Consider the following 19,414-nt stretch of genomic DNA (forward strand, 5'->3'; position numbering starts at 1 on the left):
CCCCACAGGATGGTGGCCAGGGAATGACAGCCCCCACATGCCTTGGTCTCCTTCTGATGTTCCACACTGGTGGAACCAAAGGGGAAACCAGAGGGCCAGGAAGCAGGAGATGTGGTCCACACAGGTGAGCTTCCTGGGGTCCAAAGCAGGGTGGAAGAGGGCAGAAGGGGCTAGGGAATGAATCTGGAGGAACAAAGGGAAGACCTTCAGTGAGTGGGTGTGTACATCAGAGCCCTTCCCACACACCCAGGCCCTGCTGACAGAGCAACTGTATCTTTCCACGCCCTTTCTGACATCTGTTCCCTAGGAGGAAAAGCTCCAAGGTTCACCAGCTCTGGAGTAGAACCCAGGGGCCCATCACTGGGATCTGGCTCTTGGCACGGCAGCTAGGCCACCAGGGAGGACGGACTGGAAGAGCTTGTGAAACCTGCTAAAACGTTGGTGGCCAGGAGCCATGCTTTTTCCCCCAAAGAGAAGAAACAGGTCCCTGAAAGGGCCTGGTTGGCCATGAGTAAAGTTCAACCCTGTTTGTTCCTGTTAACATCCTCTCACGGCCAGGGGCTCTGAAGGAAGTCAGTAGTCAGGAAAATTCCAAGACGCTTTTACTAAAAATAAAGTAAATAGCCATTTCTTACAAGATGCCCAGCCACTAATTAGCTGCAGTCTTTCTGTGTGAGGAGAGGCCCTTTGGCTACAGAATATGAATTTTAAAACGAAGCTCCCTCCGAAGTGGCAATTAAGGGTTTTACCCAATCATAATAAACCTAAGTCTTCCTTTCCTAAGCAAGCTCCGCATCTCGCTGCCAGAGCAAACCCGTCAGCTCATTCCTGGTTTCCTTATTAAAACAGAGCAGGGCCATGACACTCCACAGAGCAAATACTCTCGGATGGCTCTTTCTAGCCTCCTGGAACAGCTCTCAGGGCCCGTGACAGTGTTGGCGAGGGCACAGCAGACCCTAAGAGTCCTTCAGTCTCTGGCCGCGGCCCAGGCCACCAGGCCGCCGCCCATTAAGGCCGGGCCGCCTGCTGCTTACCAACGAGGGCTTTGCTACCACAGTCACAGTGTTTGCAGAAACAGAGCAAGAATCTATATTTTTCTTTCACAACACTTCATGGAAGTTTGCAAGTGGTCATGTAACAGTGACAGACATTGTTACCCTGTGTGTGCTCTCCGCTCTGCCCCCTAAAGACCATCCTGGTGCTGTGCGCTTGGTTCTCTTGGTCCACTCCTTTCCTTTCCCTCTTGGGACCAGTGTAGGGAGCTTGACCTGACGACAGGACAGGAGTCACAAGATGGCACGCTTGTAGGGGACAGCGGTGCAGGGAGAGTGCACAAGCAGCAGAGAGCTGGAGCCTGTAAGACCAAAGGGGGTGAAGCCCTGAACTCGGCAGCTCAGCCAACTGTTGCTGGAATACCATTCTTCAAGGCAAGCCCCAGATTTGGATTTCTGAGCAAAATGTCTTGACCATTGTGGGACCAAGAAACAATCGAGGCTGGTGACCCGTGCCTGTCGGTGTGTGACACCTGAGTGAAATGAGGTGCACTGAAAAGGAACAGGAAGGAGGTGGGGAGGGACAGCAGAGTTTAAAGTTAGGTTTAAAAGTATCCTCAATAAGGGGGTGCTTGGGGGCTCAGTGGGTTAAGCCTCTGCCTTCAGCTCAGGTCATGATCTCAGGGTCCTGGGATTGAGCCCCGCATCAGTCTCTCTGCTCAGCAGGGAGCCTGCTTCCCTCTTCTCTCTCTGCCTGCTGCTCTGCCTACATGTGATCTCTCTCTTTCTCTGTCAAATAAATAGATAAAATCTTAAAAAAAAAAAAAAAGTATCCTCAGTGGGGAGTTGAGAGCTGCTAATAGTGAGGAGGGTTTGGAGAGCAGCTGAAACTGAGAGAGGTGATTTTAAAAATGTCCCACTAGTCATTTGATGGGCTGCCCACTTGGATATTACCTTGAGAAACTGAATAAAGATTTTAATTCCTTCATGACATTTCTGCAGGGAAGACATCCAGATGGCCCACAGACACCTGAGAAGACACTCACCATCACTCATCCTCGGGGAAATCCAAATCAAAACTACAAGGAGATCTCAGCTCCCACTGGTTAGAAGGGCTAAACTCAAAAGCACAAGAAACAAGTGTGGGCGAGGATGTGGAGTAAAAGGAGCCCTCGCGCACCGTTGGTGGGAATGCAAACTGCTGCAGCTGCTGTGGAAAACAGGAGGTTCCTCAAGAAGTTAAAAATGGAATTACCACAGGATCCAGTAATTCCACTACGGATTTTTACCAAAAGAATGCAAAAACATGAATTCAAAAGGATACAGGCACCCCTATGTTTATTGCAGCATTATTTACAATGGCCAAACTATGGACACGGCCCAAGTGTCCACTGACGGATGAACGGATGAAGAAGAAGCAGTAGATATGCACAGTGGGTCTGGGCTATGGCCACCACCACACCGTGAGCCCCCCTGAGGGCTCCCATGCTCAAGGAGAAGGCAATCCATAGGGCTTGAATGCCAGGAGGTGGGAATCCTTAGAAGTTTTAATCCAGCCTTGAAACTCAGGGCAGTGATGCAATGGTCATGTTCTTTTGGACATAACTCGGGCTCATCTCTCTGGATAAGTTGAGGCATACACATAACTGTCCCCCTTCAACCATCTCCCTACAAAAGTTGAACGCTGATATAAGGCATGCATGCACCATGGGTAAACATCCTATACTGAGCCTGGGGAAAGTTGGCTTATATTGTAGTTTGTTGAAGACAGTGAGTCTAAAACATAACTCCGGCATATTTTCTCAACATTTTCCTGTGATCTTTGGGTTCAAATTCTGGTTCTGCCTTTTACTAGCTGTGTGACTTTGGGCAAGAAACTTCCCTAAAGTTCTAGTTCCTCATCCATAAACTGGGGGGTAATAACAGAATTCATGCCACTGGGTTTTGGGTGGGATTAAATTAAAAAATTACATATATAAAGACCTATCATCATGCCTGGCACATTACAAGTACTGAAGAAAATTTGGTGCCTATCATTATCGTTATCATTATTGTTCCATGACTTTTCTTTAATGTATTTTCTTTCAAACCTTCTGCTCCTAAAGCCTGGTGTGCTTCCCCTTAGGATCCATAAAAATGGGTCAGTGCTAAAAACTCATGGACAGTGGGTTTGTTTGTTTGTTTGTTTGTTTGTTTGTTTTTTGTAATGTTTGGAAATTATAATCATAGTTTTTGGAGATCTTATGTTGGTAGTTGGCTTCCATCAAAATGAGGCATCTCAGAATTAGAACAGGTTATCGCAGAAGTTGGCAGGGAACAAAATGTTATAGGCTGGGAGAAGGGAAGTGGATCTTTCTTCACATTCCACCTCTTTGATCTTTGCCCATGTTTTGAATGGGTGAGTTCTCAGGGAATCTGTGTAGGGAAGGAGAAGGTGGTCTCAGATCCTCTCTTGGGGATTGGAGGCCCCAAGCGTTTCAGAGGAGAGATGGCCCTCAGACACATTGCTCACCACTATTACATCCTGGAGGGAAGCAGAGTTGAATGTCTTTTACTGCTTGCCTCAGGCAATATTAGTTGAATTCCAAAAGTTTAGAAATATATGAGTGGACATATGATCTAGGACATAATTGTTGACTTTTCCATGTGTTTTGAGAAGGAGCTAAGGAGGACAAAGGCACTTTTCCCCCCCTTTCTCTCTCAATTTTTTTTTCCCCAAGAAGCCACAGAATTTTGACCTACTTCATATCCGCCTCCTGCCTCTGGTTTTGAAATCTGCAGGCTGATGGCTTGTTTGCTTGTTAGCATGAAAGGCTTGCTCTGGGTCTGTGCTTGCTTGTTAGTAAAGAACCAACAAGCATTGCAGCCCAAAGGTAATCACAGAACGAAATCACTTCCAGATGCCAAACCCCACTCCTGATGGTGAAAGCAGACTTTACAATCACAGCGGACCAGGTATTTGATGGCTCGCACCCAATCCTATTAGGGTTTGAACATGTACATGGTTCTCAACCTCCTTTTCTTTCTCTCCCTTTTCTCCTGTTTCCCCCCCCCCCTTTTCCATCATCCCTTGCATTGCTCAACTTGGATCAATTTTAATGTAAAGAGCAAAATCGAAGTTGGATATAACCCAGTCTCACTTCTCCCCTAAGCATCTGAGCTGCTGTTATCCTGGGAACTATTAGATGATGATAGCTCCCTGTTAGAGCTGCAGCCACTAGAAGGGGGATGCTTCTTCTAGCTCCATCCTCACAAGCTCCTAGAAAGCCTGTCCCAGGCAAAGTGCACACACAAAAGTCACTGGTCCTCAAGAAGTTGGTAACGTTGTGACCAGAGGGATTGTCCCACCTGCAGAGAAAGGATCATTGCCCACACTCAACTCAGAATTGGCACAGAAGGGGCACCTGGGTGGCTCCGTGGGTTAAAGCCTCTGCCTTTGGCTTGGGTCATGATCCCAGGGTCCTGGGATTGAGCCCCATATCGGGCTCTCTGCTCAGCAGGGAGCCTGCCTCCCCCCCTCTCTCTGCCCGCTGCTCTGCCTACTTGTGATCTCTGTCAAATAAATAAATAAAATATTAAAAAAAAAGAATTGGCACAGAAACGAGACAGGCTGATGTAGCTGGGACTCACACGGATGGGATATGTGGGGCTCAGCGATGACAGGTGACACCTGTCCTTTGGATCCCTACATGCTGAGATGTGTCAGCTCCTCACAGAGAGTGTGGGAAAAGGAGGAAAGAAGATAGCAAGGGAGAGATGAAGAACATACAGTACCGCTAGAGGAAGAAAAGGACTTAATACTAAAAGGACATTTTTAAAGGTCTTTGATTATAGTATGGGAGTCTGAGGAAAAATAGGATCAAAAGGACTTTCAAAAGAGGAATGCATCATTGACCTACTGATTCTCTGCCCTCACAAAGTGAGTACTGTGAAATCCAGTTTCAGGTTCCCTTTCTCAGCCCAGTCCCTGGAAGGACTTAGTGTCAGAATCTTTCCTTCATTTGCTTCTTAGTCTCCTTCACCAATGCTCCTGTGGTAGATAGAGATGGCCATTTGTGAAGACAAGAGTCAGTACGATTTGATCATGTACATGAAGATAAAATGCAAATAAAACATTTGCATACAGTGAGTAGGAAAACTTTTCAAAGAAAGTCTCTCTTAATTCGCTTATGTATAGTTAGTATACTTATTAAGTTATTACTTCCCTTGTGAATAATTCATTAAATTTTAAATGCAACACAAATGTATTTCTTCCCAGGCAGAATAGCATATAGCTCTCACTCAACCGTTTATTCCCAGATGTTTATATCCACAGGGTCCAAGAACTCCATAAAACTAGAATAATAGCACATTGAAAATATCTGGCCACAACCCATAAATGAACGTGCATAATAAAACTGCTCCCACCCCTCAAACCTCCTTCCCATGCAAACCTTCCAAATGTTTCAAAGTAATTTTCCAAAGGTGTAGTGGGGGTAGGTACCCCAAATCTTATATTCTTATATCACTGAGACCTGGGTTCAAGATCAGATGGAAGAAGTACAAGTATCCAGCACCTTTAAAAATAATCTCTTAAAAGGGATCCCAGGGGAAAAAAAATAAATTTTAAATGGCTGGTGAACAGTTTGTTTTACTTTAAGGAAAAATAAAAGCGTTGGGTATGTAAGTATGGGATCATATGCCCCAAGTGATGAACGTATTCTTCAAATGGCCAGATTTTCACCATCCAGTTAACATCTAAGCAACTCCTCCTTCTTCAACCATTTGCTAAGGCTGAGGGGTTTTTATTCCCTATTTGGTTTTGGAAACATAAATTATTTTATATCAGCCTTTCAAATAGTCTCTCATCTTAGATATAGAATTCTTTATGCCGGCTGATAGCAAAATTCCCTAGTTCACTTTTCCAGATTCCCATTAGAAATATGAGGCATCCAAAATATTGACCAGTTAGATGTCTTGTCAGTCAGTATCATCTACTAAAAGGAGAGAAATAGGGATGTGAAGGAGAAAACACTGCTTCTGTGTCAAGTGAAGGAATGGGGCAATGATAGCAAATTGGTCGGTGTGATGTAAACAGGAGGAAGATATAACATATCCCATGTTATACTCCATGTCCATAACACGCCATGGCTATTCAGAGAAGTATGAATAGAAATGCATTCAAGGACCCGGGAAAAGTCCATGAAGGATTTGTGTCTGGCAGTGGAATAAGGCAGGGGACAGCCAGGGAAGGAGTATAACTGGTTGAATTGAAGAAACAAAACTGTATTCAAAGTCAGAAAGTTTAAAGTCAAGTTAGGCTTTTTCTCTTGGTAATCATGCGGCTTGGGCGTAGTCTCCTCAGCCATAAAGCTGAGATAATCACTTGTACCCTTCATGGTTGCTGAAGAGACCAAGGGAGCTAAGAGGCTTTGCAGGTTGTATAAAGTATTAACACTTGTCTCCCTTATCAGAGAGGGTGAAGTTGCATAAGAAGGGCACATGGCTGGCTGACTCAGTTAGACGAGCATGTGACTCTTGATCTTGGAGTCATGAGTTCGAGCCCCACACTGGGTGCAGAGATTACTAAAAATAAATAAACTTAAAAAAACAGTTGCCTGAAGAGTTAGCTGATGAAATGGAAAGACGCTGGAACCTGGCTTTCCTTTTATTTACGCCTAACTTGTGCTTGAGGGATGCTTTCCATCTCATTCCTTTACCTGGTAAATGGGGATTACAGTATTTGTCTTATGTGGTTGTTTCACGATCAGATGAGAGTCTAAAAACAGGAGATGTGTAAAGGGTGAGACACTATTCAAATTTAAAGCATTGTCACACTTTGGTAAAACACAACCCGGGGCACCTGGGTGGCTCAGTGGGTTAAAGCCTCTGCCTTCGGCTCAGGCCATGATTCCAGGGTCCTGGGATCCAGCCCCAGGATCCCTGCTCAGCAGGGAGCCTGCTTCCTCCTCTTTCTGCCTGCCTCTCTGCCTACTTGTGATCTCTATCTGTCAAATCAATCAATCAATCAATCAATGTTAAAAAAAAAAACCCACAACCCATGTTCATTCATCCATTCATTGGTTCTACCATCTCTGAGCATTAAACTATGCCAGGCTCTGCCACAACCCTAGGGATACTAATGGCGAAGACGGACTTGACCTTGTCCTCTTGGAACTTATAGTCAAATTTGTTAACAAGTTACTTGCAAATGAACTAGGTAAGCTGATTTTTTGAAACCACATATATTCACAACATTCCGCCATCCCTACCCTTTAACACAAAAACACAGAATCAAGAAAGCTTATTTTTTTAAGATTTTATTTATTCATTTGAGAGAGAGAGAAAGAGAGCGAGCACAAGCAGGGGAGGAGGGCAGAGGGAGAGTGAAAAGCAGTCTCTGTGAGCAGGGAGCCCAACATGGAGCTTGATCCCAGGACTCTGGGATCATGACCTAAGCCAAAGGCAGACACTAAACCGACTGAACCACCCAAGTGCACCATCAAGAAAGTTTAGTGGAAAAAGAACTAAATGAGAAATTAGGAGATGAAGATTCGCTTTCAGACTTTCTTAGGTACTTGACTCAGTCTTTGTACCCCTGTTTCTTCATCAATAAGAATGGGCTAACACAAGTCTTATATGCTTCAAAGGATTTATCTTAAGTGGATGGGTGTCCTTATTCTAAATCTGATAGATTGAAAAGATGCTGGAAGGTGGGATACTGGACAATTAATCTGATTTCTTTAACAAGTCAATGGCATGAAGAAGTGAAAGGATACTGAGAGATACAACCAGATAATATGTAGAGTTTGGGTTAAACAACCACCTGTAGCATTCATTTTTGAGATAAGCATGGAAATTTGAATATTCCCTGAGTTTTGAATGATACTAAGGATGATTCTTGTTATCTATGATTATAGCAACATGAGTTTATAAGAAATGTCCCATGCTTTTCTGGCATATGTAGAAATGAATGACTTAATGTCTGACTGCTATAACAGAAAGTACTCGGGGAGGTGGGTGGGGGATGGGTTAAATAGGGGAGGGGGAGGAAGGAGAGCACCTGTTGTGATGAGCACCGGGTATTGTATGGGCGTGTGGAATCACTATATTGTACACCTGAAACTAATATTACACTGTATGTTAACCAACTGGAATTTAAATGCAAACTTAAGAAAATAAAATACTAAATAACAAAAGGATAATTCTGTAACAAACATGTGCATATAAAGACACATCTTACAGCCATATTGTAAAGCCAGCATTAAGCGCACACGTTTTCCCCCCTCTCTGCTGATACACAAAATAGGCTACAAAACTCTTCAAAGTGGAAACATTTTTTCTAATTACCTGAATTCATTTTGGGGTGGGGAAAGAATATAGGAAAGGAAGCATCCAAATTTATTTCTCTGCGATGGGTGTCATTAAACTCACCGAGGCGAGACTCAAACTGCACGACTAAGAACACTTGGGTACTTCTAGCCCCATGCCTGGCTTCAATATGGTTCCAAAACTCGGGGTACGTGCAACCTCTGCATGTTATTCTTTATCTGGTGACATTTACTAAATTAACCAGAGAGCTAGCAGCTCTCTACTCCACTTAACACTGCTCGAGGGGCTTTTCCAGTTCTGTCTCTCCGTATTAAAATGGGTGAAGCAGCCTGCGAGTAGAAATAATGCCAAAAGTTCAAAACTGATAACAATGCAAACCTGATCATTTGTGTTAGAAGAGAAAGCCCTCGCCCTTTTAAAATGTCTCAGGTCTTTTGTTTTCTGTGGTCCTGGGAATCTGGAGGTTCGAATGGTGAGTATAATAGGAACATCCCAGGCGCCATAACAGCCCCATAAATATCTCCTCAGCAGAGCTGTGCATCTCCCTCTGGACTCAAGGAGCTTTCTTTGAAGTCCCAGGGCAGAAGTTGTGCACGTGGAGGAGGTATGCAACTTATTATTATCATTATTCGCCATTGCTTTAGAAGCTTTTAAGTAATACTAGATTTATCACATTTTTCTTACAGCAAATTTTAGTTTCATCTAGTGTTTCTTCTGAAGCCTGAACCAATAAACTGCTTTGTCTTTGTAGTTGATCTGCCACGGTAGTTCCCATATTTTTCTGCCAAGAAGCCCTTTTGGAATCCGATTAAATGGGTAACATGACATTTATAGTCTCAGAGACTAGAATACCTGGAAGGAGGCCCAGAACTTATCCAGTCTCTTGGGGACTGGACCTTGCTGTTGGGCAGATCTAACTCGGAGCCGACCTTCAGCTGCTGGCCCCTCCTGAGGTCTACTCTCATCTGGAGCCGCCCCCTGAGACTGCATTGGCCAACGCTGTACATAGTCGTGCTCAGGAAACATTTCATATTCTTGATTTGATATCGCTGAGGTGCTCATGGAAAATCAGTGTCCATTAAACAGTCCGCAGTACACTGCATTGTAAGGGAGGAGGACAATACAGACCAACTGAAAACTCCGTTCCTGCAGATTTATATTCTTACTCCCTATCTCTACGGGACAAAGCATCATTTCCTTCTTTAAAATACGCTTGTACACACACACACACACACACACACACACTCATACCTTGTCCTCTTTATCATTATAAAAGTAAAATATGCTCATTGTAAGAAAAAATTTAGTCAACATGAATAAGCATTTTCCTACAACCCAGCATGACTACTGTTATGTTTTGGTCACACTATTGTCCCAGTATTTCTCTGTGTGTACATGCAGGTGTGCATACTGTTTTATACTTTTCAGTTAACAATGTGTCTTGCATTTCTGCACGCGTCTACCCACTCTGTCTCCAAAGGCCCCACTGAAATGATTAAAAAAAAAAAAAAGATTTTAAAATTCAAGCCATTACAGCAATAGAAAACAAGACTAAGAGTCTTCAGTGAGTCAGAAAAGGTGAAGGATTCAAATCAATAGGAACAAAAGGTATCCAGGAAGTGGAGAAGTTACAGTAGAAGTGCCGGGAGCTCAGACTCCAGAGATAAAGGCTGGCTTTTGCAGAGAAGTCCTCCAGATGATTCCAGCTAACAATTTACAGATTAGTCTGAGATGTTGAAGAATTGCCTTCGGGAGAGCGGGGGTGAGTGGGGCCCACTCTCTCTTCCTCTGAGAGAAAAGCAACACCAAGTTTGAGATAATCTGGACTCACACATCAGCTCAGGGAAAAAATGGCAGAGCTACCCAGAACTGAATAACCCTGAAGACCTTGACCCCAGAGAAAAGCCCTCCTGACTTGGGCAATTGTCAAGGAACTCAAGCCTGACAGCAGACTCACATTGACGTCATGGACTCCAGGAGGCAATGGAGCAGCATCTCCAAAGTTCTGAGGGGAAGCTATTTTGAACCCCGTTTTCTATACCCAGCCAAATGTCCAGTGCGAGGGCTATAAGAAGGGAGTTGCAGACACATAAGGCACTTGCAGACTCATAAGATTTCAGTTAAGGTTGGTAACCACACATTCGGTAAGAAGAAATTACTTCAGAAGTAACCCAGAAAAACCTAAAAGTAAGGTAAAGTAAAAGTAAGTAAAAAGCCAAGAAAGAAGAAAAGACGAGATATAAGAAGGTGCAGCTCCCTCATATGACCCAGGAAGATTTATAGATGTGAGAAAGGAAATCAAAGGCAATCCTTTAGATGGGGGTGTGTGGAAGATTATTGTTTGAGGGGCAAAATATTCAAGATTGATAATTACATTTTCTTCTCTAGAAAGATTTATATTCATGTAATAATAATTTTATAAGTGTTTCATGTTATTTTTTTAATTATTAGAACCAACCTATAGACAAAGGAAAGAAGATGAACTTATGGTTTAAGAAGCTTATAATCATTATAAGCAGTAATGCAATAAAAAGAGAGAAATTAAGCAGGAGGAGAAAGGAGAAGTCCCTCAAGTTTCAAGTTCCTCACATTTTGGACCCAGAGGCCAATGTATAATATCTGAATTTGATAAAAATAAGAAATAGAAAAATAATTATATTTTTTTAAAATTACAATAATAACTGCTAGAAGCAAAAGCAGAAACTATTAGTATGGTTGGGGGGGGCAGCTGGATCAGGGCAAGAGAGAATTTACTTTTTATTTTATATATCCCTAAACAGTATGATTTTTTTAAAGTTTATTTATTTATTTATTTATTTGAGAATGAGATAGAAAAGGAGAGAGAGAGAGAGTAAGAGGGAAGAGCAAAGAGAGATGGAGAAGCAAACTCCCCACTGAGCAGGGAGCCTGTTGCTAGGCTCAATCCCAGGACCCCAAGATCATGAGCTGAGTCAAAGGCAGATTGATTGCTTACCTAACTGAGCCACCCAGGTGCCCCTACAGTATGATTTTTTAAAACACATGCATACATAACCTTCATCGTTATATGTTTTGGACATCTTCCTAGATATAACTCAAATATTACCAGCCTGTGGGGGTGCCTGGGTGGCTCAGTGGGTTAAGCCGCTGCCTTCGGCTCAGGTCATGATCTCAGGGTCCTGGGATCAAGCCCCGCGTCGGGCTCTCTGCTCAGCGGGGAGCCTGCTTCCTCCTCTCTCTCTGCCTGCCTCTCTGCCTACCTGTGATCTCTCTCTGTCAAATAAATAAATAAAATCTTTAAAAAAAATATTACCAGCCTGTGGATATAACTGAGATCCCATTTATATTTATGCCCAGATTATAATGGTTCTGTGTCTTCAACTGCCCATTTGGGATCTTAGTTCCCACTCAGTATCTCCCTATTATCTCTGGGAACTGCCGAAAGGAGTCCTCTCACATCACCATGGTAAAATGTTTCAGCTCCAGCCGCCATGATCCCCTTACCGTGCACTCTCTCTCATTTCTTGCTATATGATGTGTTCCTGTACATTATTTTTAAATGACCATCACTTTTTGATCTTCAGAAAACCTCCAGATACTTCTTGTCTCCCACTCCAAACCTTCAAACCAAATGTCAAACTTCCAATTTAGAGGAGACGTAAGAGGTAGAGGAAGAAGCTAAGAAACATCATGAGAAAACAACCAATGACAACCAGAAGGTATGACAGCCTGAAGGACCTCTGACTTGCCTTCTTCAATCAGTGTATTGTAGCTATGCTACTTTCAAAATGAGACTTAAGGGAGGCAACCACATGCAGAGTGGTCCTGGGTTAGACCCTATAAAATGAATTTTGGGGGTCACTGGGAAATTTGTATTTGATATAGTTAATTTATGGAATGAAAACTGAAAACGCCCTGATATAGAAAGCTAGAGACTGCTGACTAAAAAAGCAAGTACAGTGGGATCTCATTTAACACACACACACACAAATACACACACACATAGAGAAAGAGAGAGAGATCTGGAAGAATATACACTAAAGGGGGCACCTGGGAGGCTCAGTGGTTTAGGCCTCTGCCTTGGGCTCGGGTCGTGATCTCAGGGTCCTGGGATCGAGCCCCACATCGGGCTCTCTCTGCTCAGCGGGGAGCCTGCTTCCCCCCCTCTCTCTGCCTGCTTCTCTCCCTGCTTGTGTTCTCTGTCTGTCAAATAAATAAATAAAATTTTTAAAAAAAGAATATACACTAAAAATTGGCAATGGTTGTCTCTTGTTGGCAGGAGTATGTTTTAATTTTTAAAAATGTATGTTTGTTTTTATTTTCTGATTTGCTACTCTATGTATTGCTTTTGTAATAATAAAAGGCTATAAAATTCCCCAAGACTTTACTTTATGAACACTATTTCCTTTGCCTGGATCTTGGATCCCTTCCTCCTCTATCCACATCTAAATCATGAACAACAGAATGGGTCCTCCTCTCCATTAACATTTTCCTTCCCTTCCATCAATATTTTCCCTCCTCCTCCTCCTCCTCAATATTTTACTCTTAGAAATAGAGATGCTGTAGAGATAAGTAATCTGGGTAATTAAGTCTGGGAAGTCCCACCACTGGGAGTCTTCTGAAATTCACACTGATCTTGGTAGACTCAGACTTCATGTGTACACCTTGTGTTTTTAATTTCTCAGCCTCACCATGGGAGATGCACGAATATGAGGGTTCAGACATAGCACATTCATTCCTCGGATCATAACAATGCACCCAAATTAAGAAGGACTTTAACATCTCTGGTGCTATTGCTCACAAATAGCTGATGGAAACCTTAAGGCTTCCTCTGCCAGAGAAAATAACTAGTTCTGAACGGCACATGAGACTTAGCAAGAGGCCCCTCTCGCCTCACAATGTGAGCTGCACATGTGCACCCACACTTGACTCTGACCCCTAAGCATTTCCAACACCAGCGATGTGAAAGGTATGCTTTTTTGGAAACCGCTCATTCCCAAGTATTCACCAAAAAACAAAAGAACAAAAGTGTATTTATAACTCTTTGAAACCAATGAGAGTTCCACACGGAAAGGAAAAAGGGGAAAAAATTGCAAAATTAATCAATAATCTATCATGTTATCCATACCACTGTTTGGTGTTCTGGGAATCTGCATAAGTAAAGTCACATAGCTAGAAGCAGCAATGGATTACTATGTCCTGGGAGATGTGTGCTGGATTGTGGGGAGGCTGGAAGAGATACAATGGGTAAGAAAGAACAAAGTATTTTAAGAGAATTCAGATTTAGGTGATGATAGGTGCCCCCCCATGAGAAAGAGAGATAGCGAGAGAAAAGCACTGAATAGGTTTTCCCAACCTCACATTTAGAGAACTTCAGCACCATAGCACTCTTCTGCAAATGTCATGTGCATCTCCAAAGCATTAAGACCAACCTGAAATAGACTTAATCCTGAGATTCTTCTAGAATTTCACTTGTCTTACCATGATTCAGGTGTGTCTTGAGCCAGGCCATTGCAACTAGATCCAGGAAAGATTCTGATAGAACAGTTCATCAGCAGTATAGACAGTAATCCTGATCTCTGGCATCTCCATCTTTTCCTCCATTCTCAACATGAGCAGTCAAGTCTAGGAACCTTACAAGATAAAAAAAAAAAAAAAAAAAAAAGCCTCAGTGCAAATCTCCCGTTTCACCCTACCTTTCTTCCCCAGATAATCCCAGGGCCTTGGAGCTTATGGATCATTAATTTAAGCCCCAGATTTCACAGATGATACAGAGAGGGAAAATGACTTCCCAAAGTAATTGGTGACACAAACCAGACCTGAGTCCAGCTCTCCCCTAAATCTCCTAAATCCATAGCTCTTTAAAAGAGCTCCATGTACTTCATGATCACTTACAGACAGGCTATCCTCCATCCGGCTTAATTTCATTGTCTTCTCAGTAAAGCAGCACAAAACAAAACAGATCCCAAGGACCACCCCTCCCCCATACACCCACCTTTCCCTTAAGAACAGCCATAAGACGGTGTTATAACAAATACTTAAACCTGAGAACATCCTTAGATTAGTGTACAAGAGGCCTCTGGTTTTAGCCTGTCAGAATTAATCATGTCTTCCTATATCCTCTCATTTAGCTTATTGTTTGTGTCCTCAGGATAATCATTGCATTCTTTATAATCTTAGTTTTGCACTTTTTTATTGTATTACCATAATTATGTTATTGTAATTAGTTGTTTGAGTGGCTCTCTTCCCATGTGTTGTAAGAACCCGAATCACAGGCATCTGTCAAATTCATTTCCTTGCCCTCTTATACTTGGCACATAGCTGACTGAATGAGATCAGTGAATAAAATGGCAAAGTCACATCTTTTGGACGGCTCTTCCTCCCCTCTCAAAAAGATAATCTAATGTGATCATCAATGAATTGCATCACATACAACGCCAGTATAGAAGCTTACATTTTGCCACTAAATCCTAAAACAGGTAAAACTTAAGAGATTTTACAACTACCAGAAATTTAAAAAAAAAATGGTGTAGTTAACTGTCACCTGAGAGTCTTTTCTATATTGTAACTATGTTTTTAAAATAACCAGAATTGAACTTTTATTCCGCCAAGAATCTAGCAAAGGGTAGGAGCTCAAAATGCTGAGGCAATACATTAGAATTTTTTTTAATAGCCAATGAGTGAACAAACCATAATTCAAATCAGGCAGTCTGTCTCCAGAACAATCTTCCGAAACCATTCTTTAAAAATATTTTTGGGGTGCCTGGGTGGCTCAGTCCATTAAGCATCTGATTTCGGCTCAGGTCATGATCATGGGTTCCTGGGATCAAGTCCCACATTGGGCTCCATGCTCAGCAGGGAGTCTGCTTGTCCTTCTCCCTCTGCCCCTGCCCCCCCATGCTCTTTCTCAAATAAATAAATATAATCTTTAAAATAATTTAAAAATAAAATAAAAATATTTTTCACTTCAACTCTCCCTAGGTTCCATACTTACCGTGTGAGCCTAGACTTCTGCCCAATGGTGTGTCAATGTTTAACAACCAGCTCTCTGGGGGAATGAAAGAGCCCTGTTTGGAGCAATTTCTGATTCTGTGATATAAATTCTTCATCATAGCATATTTAAAGCTACTGACTTGTTGTCACTAACAGTTGTCACTGAATACAGAGTTGGAAAGAGATACATAGTAACACACTATTTTACTAATATAAGTTATATGGCATCTCCATCATACATACAGGAGACATAGATAACCTCAAGAACATAGATAATAGTAAAATATAATAGTAGTAAATGCAATTAGGTGAGTGATGATTGAAATTAAAAATGCGACTCATGCATCTTTCTTTACACCGGGATCCTAATTAATAGGTAACTTAATTGACTTCATTTGTCATCCAGCTTCACACTTTGGCCCTTGAGCCTCAGCCCTGTTCTTTGGAGCCACATGGAATAATTCTTTTCTGCATTCCTACAACAAAATTTTATTGGCTGCCTTCTATGAGCAAAGCACTGAGGTTACCAAATGAACAAGACAGACATGGGCCCTATATTCATGGAGCATCTACCAGGAAAGGACAGTCAGGCTTATAGAGCATGCCTTGCTCCATCAACCTCTGGATTACAAATTGAGAAAACCTTGACTGCGCTCCTTTGATTAAGTCCAACATTAAAAAAAAAAAAAGGATTGAGTGATTGATTGATTTCAGAGAGACAGAGAAAGGAAGCATGCGGTAGGAGGCAGAGGGAGAGGGAGAGAATCTCATGGAGACTCCCTACTGACTGGGGAGCCCTATGCAGGGCTGGATGCCAGGACCCTGAGATCATGACCTGAGCAGAAATCAAGAGTCAGAGGCTTAACTGACTGGGCCACCCAGGTGCCCCCATGTTTGTTTTTAAAGCTTTATTTATTTTACACACACACACACACACACACACACACACACACACACACACACACACACAACTTTCATAGATGAGAGCCTTTCCAGTATTTGAAAACAGCTCCACTGTCCTCCCTGAGTCTTCTGGTCTCTATCCACAGTCTCAGTTCCATCAGTCAGATTACTAGACTTGGTTGAGTCTTTCACCATACTATGTCTGGAAACCAAAACTGAGACATGTTCCAACCCCAGGGGAGTAGAATCACCACCCTTATGCTGGACATTTAGCACAAGCTAAGGACTTTAACATTCTAGGATTATGTAAAGTTTGCAGTCAAATGGAAGCCTTTGAGCTTGACTATGCTGCCATCCCTGACAGTCCCTTCATATATTCATGCAATTATTTTGAACCTGAATGTAGAATTTTATATTTACCATATACTGATTAGCACGAGTTATGGTCAATTACTCCTGTCTATTTAAGGTATTTCTGCATACTGATTGGGTCCTCCTTCAAATTTCTTACCCTCTCTAAGTGCCATGTTTTCCACAAATATGAGAACATGCCAGTAGGCTGGCATTGGCTTGAAGACCACCCTCTGGAGCCATTTGCATTTCTATAGCATTTTGGGTCTAACTCCATTACCACACTGTATTATCACCTTACTATCATTATTGTTATTTTAACGTGTCACTTTCCTCACTCAGTTGTGAGCCCCCCAAGGACTGTGGCTTATCTGTCTTTTTATCTCCAGTGCTGAATCCAGTTCCTGACACATAGAATATGCTTAAAAGAAAAACTGATTAGTCTGAAGAATGAAGGAATAAATGAGCTATTCAACTAATCGTATCTCCAGGCTGCATTCCTCTAGAGCTGCCATAAAGAACTTTCCTAAATGCTTACTGTAAAACAAATCTATAGCTGTACCAATTTTGCTACCTTCCATGTTCCTTTCATTTTGGTTAAAAGTCCCTATTTCTCTATGCCTCAGATTCCCCATATGTAGATTATCAAAGCTCATCAAGGTTAATAAATGAAATATGTGTAGAAGTGCTTTATAAAACTGTACAATGGGGGCACCTGGGTGGCTCAGTGGGTTAAGCCTCTGCCTTCGGCTCAGGTCATGATCCCAGGATCCTGGGATCGAGCCCCACATCGGGCTCTCTGCTCAGCAGGCAGCCTGCTTCCCTCTCTCTCTCTGCCTGCCTCTCTGCCTACTTGTGATCTCTGTCTGTCAAATAACTAAATAAAATCTTAAAAAAAATAAAATAAAACTGTACAATGTACAAATGTAAGATGTAAGCATTCCCTCATTCTAGCAGCCTTATCAAAAAAAAGGAAATTATGTTTATTGACCTTGCAAGAGCTTGTGGCTTATGGCTTCTATTTAGAAGCAAGCTCTGAAAAGAGGGGGGAAAGTTTCAGGGGGATGAAGCCTGGAGCCAAACCCACCCCGCTCTGGCTCCCTGTAGAGGAGGGCTCTGATGGAAAGCTTATGCCTCCCATACAGGGCCTTCTCTCTTGGCTGGCCTTCAGGGGTTTTCCAAATTCCATGCTATAGGGTCTAGAGAGGGTCTCCAGATTTTTGTGTGGGCCCTGGAACATCTTTAGTAGGCTATCAAGTTTATACCATGTGAATAGGGGAATTTTCCTTTGCCCTCAGAAAGAAGGGAAAAAGGCCAGGAGATAAGCGGAGAGGTGCCTCTGACCTGCTGACTGGATAGCCCCATTTTTAGGGTTTGCCCTGTTCCAATAGGATATCATTGTGAGGAACCAGCTGCCTGCCACTGTTAATGGGTTTTCTGTCAGCATTTCCCTACCTTTGATACTATTGTCTTAACTGAAGCTGTAAAGACCACACCACATTGGGTGAATGATCCAAACAAGAGGGAGGTCCCGAGCCACTCAGATTCCTGAATTTTGAAGCTAGGTTTCAGGTTGGCTGAAGAATTCACTTTTCTTGTTGGCACCGGTCTCCTTGACTTACAAACAGTATAACTGTATTTGAGAACACTTAAAAACAGAAAATTGGCCTTTGCCAGGAGGAAAATAGCCAGCCCTACAGCAAATCCCAAGCTGAGAGCAGTAATTTATTAGCCAAAAGGTCCAGCTCCTCTGTAAGGCCATGTCTTCTTCCTTCTTTGTCTTGTACCCCCAGCAGTTAGCTTAACTATACTTAACACATAGCAGGTGCTCAATAAAAAGGAGGTTTTGAATATATGAGTGTGCCATTGTAGACTAATGAGGATAGGCACTTATGGTCCTTTGGCCAGAGTTTTTAAAGGGCAGCATATACCTCCCCAGGTCAATGTTAAGATGGCAGGATAGTTACAGCAAGAGCATGACCCAGAGGAGGTCACCAGAGATAACTGGACTGGGGAGGAGGGGGAGATCTAGCTCCTGCATATCTCCCTTCACAACTGATTTTAATCAGGTGGGCTTACAGTAGCTACTAATGTTTAAAGAGAAGTGATCTACTACTCTGTTGTTAGACTCAAGTGAACAGTGCTCACCAACAGAGAAGTCCGTGTCCAAGAATGAAGCCAGAGAAAGGAACTCAAGAATGGTGTGTCCCTGAAGGGGTGAGGGGTGAGGGGACTCGACTGTAATTAACACCAGGAACTTAACTCTGAAAACGATTGTTTCTTGCTGTATCTTTTGCTCCCACCTTCTGACTTAATTTCTTTTTAAAAAACGTTACTTTCAAAAATCTCTAACCTTGATGGTGGGAACAGGAAAAGCTTTCTCTCTGTGGTGGTGCAGAGAGCTGCTGGGTGCATCCCGCGTGAGAGCGTGGAAGTGACCGCAGACAGGCTGGCTCTGTTCAAGTCCGGGGAGCTGAGCTGGACACCTTCCGGAAGACTCGATCCCACTGCAACCTGAAGCCTGCCTCGGGGGCCACAAATACCTTTCGCCTCGAGTCATCGCTTCCTACTCGTTGCTGGAGTCTTGGGCACTTGGCTGTAGTGGACGTGAGGAGGGTCCGAGATCCCTTCGCAGGTGATAGAAGGCAGTCTCGTCCTGGGGAAGCTGCAGCCTCCTACCTACCCTTTCCCCAGGAAAAGGGGACCTAGGAGCAGGTACGTGAGTGCGTGCGTGTGTGCGTGTGTGTGTGTGTGTGTGTGTGTGTAGACTCCCGGGAAGCTAGGACCTTTCATCACTTGGGGAGGACAACGACCTTCGGTTTAGTCATTGTTACCACAGGCACTTCTGGGCGTTATTAGGAGAAATGCGTTCGCAGGGCATTTGC

The sequence above is a fragment of the Lutra lutra genome, chromosome 7 (assembly GCF_902655055.1).
Source record: "Lutra lutra chromosome 7, mLutLut1.2, whole genome shotgun sequence".
Classification (NCBI taxonomy): Eukaryota; Metazoa; Chordata; class Mammalia; order Carnivora; family Mustelidae; genus Lutra; species Lutra lutra.